The sequence below is a fragment of the Marmota monax genome, unplaced genomic scaffold (genome assembly GCF_021218885.2).
Source record: "Marmota monax isolate L192 unplaced genomic scaffold, Marmota_monax_Labrador192_F-V1.1 WCK01_AAM20220418_F8-fsc00263, whole genome shotgun sequence".
Lineage (NCBI taxonomy): Eukaryota > Metazoa > Chordata > Mammalia > Rodentia > Sciuridae > Marmota > Marmota monax.
In genome coordinates this window covers 1,850,467-1,859,915 of record NW_026693408.1, presented here as the reverse complement: position 1 = coordinate 1,859,915, position 9,449 = coordinate 1,850,467, and the positions used below count along the sequence as shown (strand labels likewise).

Sequence of the window (9,449 nt, the reverse complement as noted above, 5' to 3'; positions counted from 1 at the left end):
TCAGGTATAACGTTCTGTGTCATATTTGGGTAGAAAAAATGTTCTATCCCATCTTCATCTTTCTGAGTCTGTGCTCAGCCTAGTCCCCTAGGAGGGATAGCTCTGGGGATGACAGGGCTGTCCTCAGCATTCTGGGATCTCTATCCTTGCCCACAGCCCTGGACACCTGGAAGTGGTGAAAGGTTCTACTTGTGGGGTGGGAGAGAGTAGTCCCACATCAGGGGAACCTGTACCATCAAGGCCCTATCTATTCTATTCTCTGAAATTTATTTTATGAAACTTGAACATCATATATACTTTCCCATGTTTTCCCGACTTGTCCCAATGACTATATATTTTGGACATGGGGACTAAAGCAGATGCTGCATCCAGGACTTCTCATCATTATCGATTTTTATCATATTTTACTAATTGAAATAATGCCATGTTTGGGCCTGCCACTGTAGAGAAAGGGCCTCTGAGACCCCCTAATAAGTGCAGGTGAGTGATGCCAAAGTACACCCACATTCTTCTATTCCTTGCAGTGCACTCAATTAAGCAGTGGAACAATCGAGAAATCCAGAGTTTCCTGCGAGAATGGGAATTTCTTGAACATGAGTGAAGAATAATCATGTAATATCAAAAGCAATTTCCCAGCGTCTTAATCAGAGAGGCATAAAGAAGAGCTGGAAAAAATGTTCCCACATGCTGACAAGTTTGCAGGATCTGTACTGGACTATCTGTGAGGCCTACAAGAGACCAAGAAGTGAACCGCTGCCTTGTCCTTATAGACAAGCCCTGCACAGAATCCTGGGGTACAGACAGGAAGACCATGACCTCTCAGGTTTGTCTCTTTCTGTACTCACCTTCAAGGTCCTTTTGTGAATTGTATCAGCTGGCCTAATCCTCAGGGCAGGGAATGATAGGACAGGATCCTGCCCACAGGGTCCTTCTATATACAGTATAGGACAGGCCTCTTTTGGTACAACTGTCCCTCTTTCTCCTATTTCTTCTTAGTTAAATCCCAAAAGAGTGACCTGAGGGACTTTGCTTATAGACTTGTTGAGAATGGACACAAACCCAGGGCCAGGCAATGTCGTAGGCAAGGATTCAGGTGGGTGACATGTCCTGAGCTCTCTGTGTGCCCTCTCTTTCAGGTCTTCTCTGTACAGATGTTGCTTCTGACTTGCTACCTCTTGAACACCAGCCCGAGGACTGCGGTGCTTCTGTTTCCTTTGAGGAGCTGCTGTGGGTCCCTCCACCTGTGATCTTCATGGAAAATCCTCAGGCACCCGGATGGGAACCCTGGAACATGAACCTTCCAGGATAACCCACCCTGCAACAGAACAATCCAACTCTGTAACTCGTGATTCTTTCCTTTCCCCATCCAATTGAATGAGAATAAAATATGAAATTAATTGAATGACCATAGTCTCATCCCTTTCTGCTTTGTGCTTGTGGCTCAGATGGAACCCATAATTATAGAGAAGCCAGGGGGCAGGGCAGGTGTTCAGCCACTCGGGTGACTTGAGTCCTACCCTCCTTCCTTCTCCCATAATGCTTCCTACATGGAAAAGACTCCTTTTCCACAGAGGCAATTTTTACCTTCAGAGACAACTGTGTTCCATCCTGTCTTCATCCTCTAACTGTGATCATAGAACTTAGTGTTTCTGAGCCTCAAGTTTCTCCTATTACAATTGAAAATGATGGAGGCTGGGTTGGAGCTCAGTGGGGTGCTTGCCTAACATGCACAAGACCCTGGGTTGGAGCTCCAGCACTGCAGAGAAAACAAAACAAAGCCTCGAAGATGGTCTTTCTTATTTAGGTAAAGAATAAGTTTTTAGGATAAAAACATACATAGGTGGTATAATCATCATGCATGTTATTCATTTCCATATTCCTTGGTGGTCTATTTTTTCAAACACCTGTCAAAAGATCATTTATTTGACTGATGGATTGTAGTACTCATAATTAAATCCAGGGGCACTTTACCACTGATCTATATCCCTAGACCATTTTTAGTTTCTTTAAAAATTATTGTTTGGTTCCAGGGATTGAACCAAGGGCACTTAACCACTGAGCCTCATCCCCGCCCTTTTTATTTATTTTTTTTATTTTGAAACACCTCACCAAATTGCTGAGGCTAGCCTTGAACCTGCAGTTCTCCTGCAGAAGAGGCACTGGAATTACAGGCATATTCCTGTATCATTTGTTCATTTTAAAAATAATAGTAATAACACTGTTCTTTAATAAAAGAGAGGATGTAAAATTATTTCGATTATTTTTTGTAGACTTTGGTAGTATTCCCCATAGAGGCCTCAATCTTACTTAATGTTTTGTACAAAGTCATCACTGGATTTACTGAATAAAAATCTCAGATGTTATTTCAAAGAGGAACAGGCTCATTTTTTCAAAAAACCTTCTCAATCTTCATGTATTGTCTCACAACAGCCTTTAGTAAGAGTAATTTCATTTGGTCTTTTGAAGAAACTTCATACCGACTTCCATAGTGGTTGAACGAATTTGCAATCCCACCAACATCCATAGTGGTTGAACGAATTTGCAATCCCACCAACAGTGTAAAAGTGTTCATTTTACTCTAAACCTTCTCCAGTATTCATTATTTGTATTCTACATGACTGCCATTCTAAGTGGGATGAAATAAAATTTCAGTGTGGCTTTAGTTTGCATTTCCTTAATTGCTAAAGATGCTGAACATTTTTTCATATATTTGTTGTCCATTTGCATTTCTTCTGAGAATTGTCTGTTTAGCTCTCTTGCCCATTTATCAATTGGGTAATTTATTTTTTTTTTGGTGTAAAGATTTTTTAGTTCTTTATATATTCTAGATATAAATATCTGTCAGAAGAGTATCTAGCAAAGATCTTCTCCCATTCTGTTTTTAAAACTTTTTTTTGAATGATAGTAGAGTATATTTTGAAATTTTATATATATACAAATAAGTATGACTTGTTCTAGACTCCCATAATTGTTGTACATGATGCTGAGTTACATTCATCATATATTCATAGATGTGGATAGAAAATATCTGTATGAATCATTCTTTCTATTTCCCATTTCCCTCTCTTCCCCTATGTCTAGTTCAATGAACAACTAATCTTCCCCTCCCTTATTGTGAGTTAGCATCATATGAGTTATCATATCAGATAGAACATCCTGTCTTTGGTTTTGGGGAACTGGCTTATTTCACTTAGCGTGATATTCTCCAGTTCCATCCATTTACCAGCAAATGCCATAATTTCATTCTTTATGGCTGAGTAATATTCCATTGTTTATATATACCATATTTTCTTTATCCATTCATCTGTGGTAGGGCACCTAGGTTGGTTCTTGTGAATTGAGGTGCTATAAACATTGAAATGGATGCATCACTGTAGTATGCTGATTTTAAGTCCTTTGTATATAGACTGAGAAGTGGGATCACAGGGTCAAATGGTGGTTCCATTCCAACTTTTCTAAGGAATTAGAGAAGATAATGCTAAGGGAAGTTAGCCAATCCCAAAAAAACCAAATGCCAAATGTTTTCTCTGATATAAGGAGGCTGATTCATAGTGGGGTAGGGAGAGGGAGCATGGAAGGAATGGACAAACTCTAGATAGGGCAGAGGAGTTGGAGGGGAATGGGGGGGGCAGGTGTTAGAAATGATGGTGGAATGTGATGATCATTATTATCCAATACATGTATGAAGACACGAATTGGTGTGAATATATTTTGTATACAACCAGAGATATGAAAAGTTGTGCTCTATATGTGTAGTAAGAATTGTAATGCATTCTGCTGTCATATATAAATAAAAAATTAATTTAAAAAAAAGAATAATCATCAAATGAATATTTTAGGATATTGAGAATACTTGAAAATATTTTTACTTTAAAAATCTTATTTTAGCATGTTTTTACTTAAAAATCTTATTTTGAGGCCTGACATTAATTGCTCATGTTTTTGAAGATATTAACTGCATTTATAATTAGGTCATTAATGCATTGTAATTGATTTTATATATTGTAATGTAGTTATACAAATATTTTTGTTCATAAATCATTCTATCATCAATATTTACTAAGTAGTCATATTTTCGTTAGAAATTTGAAGTGTTCTGGCTTTATCATAATTACTTCTAAGTGTCTTTAGTTCGGCTATAGTTTTCTCTACGATTGATCTTTTTTTTCAGGTTGTATGGTCTCAGTTACTATTATTTTATAATAAATTCTGTGATTTTGATTGAATTTCACTTAACATTCTAAACAATTTAGGCAAATTAAAAATTATATACAAAAAATAAAATTAAAAAATGAGGGAAGTATTAGAGAACACAGTACATTGCCGGGTTTCTGTTCTCACGACTAAAAGGCTCAGGGGTCACTCCAGTTGAACTGGGCTTACTGGGCTGCACGAAATAACCACACAAGAGACACAAATACCTTTTTATTTGGGGTCGCTGTGACGGCTCCTCTGACCTTAAGGGTCCGCAGAAAGAGAGAGAGCGAGAGCACATGCTGACCCCTTTTATTGAGGAGAAGCTATTCAAATGAGGCAAGGAGTCAGGTTTCAGGGGGCTGAGTATCTTCATGATGTCCACTGTCAGCAGGTTGACTGACACCTGGGTAGGCCACACCCAAGGGCACAGTAAGAGAAGGGGACACACACAAGATACTTCCATGGAAGATTCTATCCTAAACAGGGCAAGGCGTCATATTACAAAGGAACAGGTGAGCGTAACTTCACCCATGGGGCTATAGCAAGATACAACCATGCACAAGACACTGACCCTCCAACCCAAGAAGGGTGGGGAAAGCTCTGCCACATTTCTGCGACTGAGCGCCTCAACACACAGCCGGGGAGTATAACCCAGTCATGTGTAAGGTTGGTCTCCCACAGTACATAGACCTACCACTCTGAATAAATAGCACCAGGGTTTTAGAAGTCAAGATTTCTGATTTAAAGCCTTTAGACCCTATTGCTTCCCTCTTTGTGGGATCAGAGGGGGTGATGAGAGCCATTTGGGTGGTTGTTTGGGGTGAAGAAAATACTTTTTGTTCAGTTTTCCCTAGTGATCAAACTTTCATTTTTAGGAACAATATATTGATTGACTTATTAAGTGGAAATATTCTCAGTTTGAAGGAACTTCAGGAGTGGAGTTCTACTCTGCTTAAATGTTGAAAGCTTGCTCATCTTCAGAGCAGAGAGAGTACTCATCTTCAGAAACCCGTCCATTTTCATTTCTTACTTCTTTATAGTTAAACAAGGTGACTTGAGAATGTTGCTTTGGTGTCTGTGTTCTGGGTTGTGAAGAACATTTGAAAAAGAATTCTAACTATACTGAAATGCAGAATTTAAAAAACTTAGATATTGAATTAGGCAGTCAAATACTGAACAAAAGGTGAATAAGTTGTAATCCCAATAGTAAAAGTGGATATTTTCCTAGAAAAGAAAAATAAGTTTTGATTCTTATTTTGTGCAAAGAGTAGTATACTATGTAGTATGGTTCAAAGTTGGTTAAAATTTTCCCATTAACTGTTTTTATACAAGCATGTGAGAAGTTACCAGGACAACTTTTTTCCTCAAAAATAGTCTGCTTGAGAAGTTAGGCAAGAGAAGGATATAAAAAGGATAAATATAGGAAAGGAAGAAGTCAAATTACCACTGTTTGCAGATGATATGATCTTAGACTTAGATCCAAAAACTCCACCAAAAGGTTAGGTCCTTGATCCACTTTGAGTTTTGTGCAGGGTGAGAGAGAGAGGTTCAATTTCATTCTACTACATATGCATTTCCAGTTTTCCTGGCAACATTTGTTGAAGAGGTTAGCTTTTCTCTGATGTACGTTTATGGTAACTTTGTCTAGTATGAAATTACTGTATTTATGTGGGTATGACTGTGTCTTCTATTCTGTTCCATTGGTCTTAATGTCTGTTTTTATGAGAATACCATGCTGTTTTGTTACTATAGCTCTATAGTGATGCCTCCTGCTTCAATTTCTTGCTAGTATTGCTTTGGCTATTCTGGGCCTCTTATTTTTCAAATAAATTTCATGATTGATTTTTCTATTTCTATGAAGAACATCATTGGAATTTTAATAGGAATTGCATTAGATCTGTATATCACTTTTGATAGTATGGCCATTATTAGTTTTTTAATAGTAATTTTTTAAATTATTAATAGTAGATGAACACAATATTTTTATTTTATTTAGTTTTTTTTTTTTTATTGTGGTACTGGGGATCAAACCCAGTGCCTCATGTATGCTAGGCAAGCACTCCACCCACTGAGCCACAACTCCAGCCCAGTATAGCCATTTTGACAATATTAATTCTGTCAACCCAAGAAAATGCTAGATCTTTCCATCTTCCAAGGCCTTCCTCAATTTTTTTCTTTCGTGTTCTGTAGTATACATTTATTAACTCTTGACATTATTTTCTGTTTAAGGGGCCATTTAGAAAGTCATTTCCTGTTCTAAAAGTTGGAGTAATGACCCTGTTTTCTTCTAGGAGTTACATAGTTTCTGTTCTAATTCTGAGTTCTTTGATCCACTTTGAGTTGACTTTTATTCAGAGTGAAATAAGGGTCTAGTTTCATCCTTCTATATATAACAACCAGTTATCCCAGCTCCATTTGGTAAAAAGGCTTTCTTCAATGTATGTTTTTGGCACCTTTGTCAAAGATCAGAAGATTGTAGATGTGTGGATTTATTTGTGTCTTCTATTATGTACCATTGGTCTATGTATCTGTTTTTATGCCAGTACTGTGCAATTTTTTTACTATAGCTCTTAATATAATTTGAATCAAGATATTGTGATGCCTCCAGCATAGCTTTATTTTTATTTATTTATTTATTTGGCTTAGAATTGTTTTGACTATTCTGGATCTTTTCTTCTTCCAAATGAATTTTAGGACTGTTTAGGATCACTAGTTCCCCATATACTGTTCATGGGATACATATTGAGGAAGGGCAGAGACAAAGTCCTCATTAGTGGTGTCTAAATAGGAAGACAAAGACAATCTTAGTCAATCTGATTCACTTGGGAACAAAGTATAATGTGTAATCCACAGTACCAAGCTTCAATACTAAACCAGGATCAGGGAAACCATTTAAATGGGCAAAAGTCCTAAGCAGCTCTCACAATATCTACTCTTCCATATGGGGACAGCACTTTCACTACCTAATGACAATTTAAAGCCTGATCATCTTTGTCATGACTATTTGCAAACTCTGGTGAGTAGCTGGAACAACTTAGGCCTGAAAACTCCTGCTGTTGTTTCAAATTTTCATCCATCAAGGAATTCTTTCTTTTGAAGGTACAGTGGTGGGCCTGGTATGCTGCACACCTGTAACCTCAGTGATTTAGGAGGCTGAGGCAGAAGGATCTCAAATTCAAGGCCAGTCTTAGCAACTTAGAGAGGCCCTAAGCAACATAGTGAGAACCTATCTCTAAATAAAAACAAAAAAGGCTGGGTATGATGTATCTCCATGGTAGAGCACCCCTGGGTTCAATCCCCAGTGCCAAAAGAAAACAGAAAAAAACCTTGGTGGTGATAATCGCTAATGTAGGCAATGCCCACTACCACACATCACACTATGAGGCGTGTGAATTCCAAGAATATGGGTTCCTGCCTTTCCTCTGCAATCACCAAGCCCATGAGCACTGACACCTTCTCCAGGGAACTGCCTTCAGTGCAGGGGATAGGAGGGTGCCTGTGGTTACTGTAGTTGCTTCCAGGTACTGTGAAGCCCAGCGGCACTAGACTAAGGCCGAGCCCCTAAACAGCCTCGCCTTCAGATCCAGATGCAGGTGTTCATCCCAAGGTGAAGGCACGGCTAGGAGGTGAACAGTGGATGCTAGTAGAGCAGTATCTGCACACTAGCTCAGTGGTGCTTGGGCACCCTTGGCAGCTGTTTATCAGCCCCTGGTGCCCAGCAGGCCAATAGCTCTGCATCCCCCTACCTGCCCTCCCTCCTGAACCCTTTTCCTTTGCCAGTACATAACCTCTTACCTCACCCCCACAGTCATCCTCCTTGGTGATCTGTTTTTTAAGGAAACTTTTTATTTTGAGATTTTTAGCATTTCACATGTAGTCATAGTCACAGCAAAAGAAATCCCAAAGAAATATTCTTTATCCAGTGTGTTAGCCAGTTTTGCAGTACTATAACAAAACACCCAAGAAAAAAGAAGAAAGGTTTATTTTGGCTTACAATTTGGAAGACTTTAGTTGGTGGTTGGTTGGCCCCATTGCTTTGGGGCCTGTGGCAAGGCAGTAGCAGAGGAAGCTGCTCATCTCTTGGCAGCCAGGAAGCAAAGATAGAGGAAGAGGAAGTATGGGGTCCCCAAATCCCCTTCAAGAGCACATCCCCCAGATCTAACTTTTCACAAGACCCCACCTCCTAAGGGTTACACCACTTTCTAATAGCACCATGGGCTGGGCACAAGCTTCCAATTTTTTAGGGGACATTAAAGACGTAAACCATCCAACCAGGATCTCCCAGTGGTAAAATCTTGGAAAACTGAAGTATATTACCATAACCAGGATATTGACATTGGTATAATCAACACAATCACCCAAGAATCCATGAGCCATCACATTCCCTTCTAACAGCTATACACAACTCTCACCCTCTTCCCCTCCTTAACTCCTGACACCCACTGAATCATTCTCCCCTTTTATATGTTTGTCATTTCAAGAGTATTAATTAAATGGATCATATGATATGTAGCCTTTTGGATTCACTTTATCTTTTTCTCACTTGCCATAATTCTCTGGCAGTTTATCCAGTTGTGTATCAGGGTTTTGTGCATTTTTATTGCAGAGTAGGGTACAAAGGTCTGACTGTACCACAATTTGTCTAATCATTCACTCACCGAAGGACCTCTGGATTGGTTCCAGTTTGGGGATATTATGATTACAGCTGCTATAAACATTTAGGCACAGGTTTTTCTGTTATTACAGGACATCCACTGGGATAAGTGCCCAAGAGTGAAATTTCTGGGGGTGTGTTTAATTTGGGGGGAAGGGGAATTGAGGATTGAACCTGGGGGTGCTCTACCCCAAGTTATATCCCATTTTTTTGAGATAGGGGCTCCCTAACCTGGCCTTGAAATTGAAATCCTCCTGCTTCAACTTCCGGACTCACTGGGATTACTGGTATATGCTACCATGACTAGCACGTGTTTAATTTTTTTTAGGAAACTGCCAAACTGTTTACTGGATGGCTATATCATTTTACATTCCCACCAGCTGCATATGAGTGATCCAGGTTTTCTGTATCTACATCAGTGTCTGGTGTTGTCCCTATTATAATTTTTTTTTAGTTGTCAACGGACCTTTATTTTATTTATTTATTTATTTATATGGGGTTCTGAGAATCAAACCCAGTGCCTTACACATACCAAGCAAGTATAAACTCACCAAACCACAAATCCAGCCCCTTATTTTGAATTTTAACCATTCTAATA

The 9,449-nt window shown here is 39.0% G+C and overlaps 2 pseudogenes; one reads left to right on the top strand and one right to left on the bottom strand.

Moving 5' to 3' along the window:
* Positions 1–487: 487 nt before the first annotated feature.
* On the top strand, positions 488–1,402 carry LOC124101236 (putative uncharacterized protein MSANTD5; annotated as a pseudogene).
* Positions 1,403–6,906: 5,504 nt separating this feature from the next.
* LOC124101235 (dehydrodolichyl diphosphate synthase complex subunit NUS1-like) lies at positions 6,907–9,152 on the bottom strand (annotated as a pseudogene).
* Between the last annotated feature and the right edge of the window lie 297 nt (positions 9,153–9,449).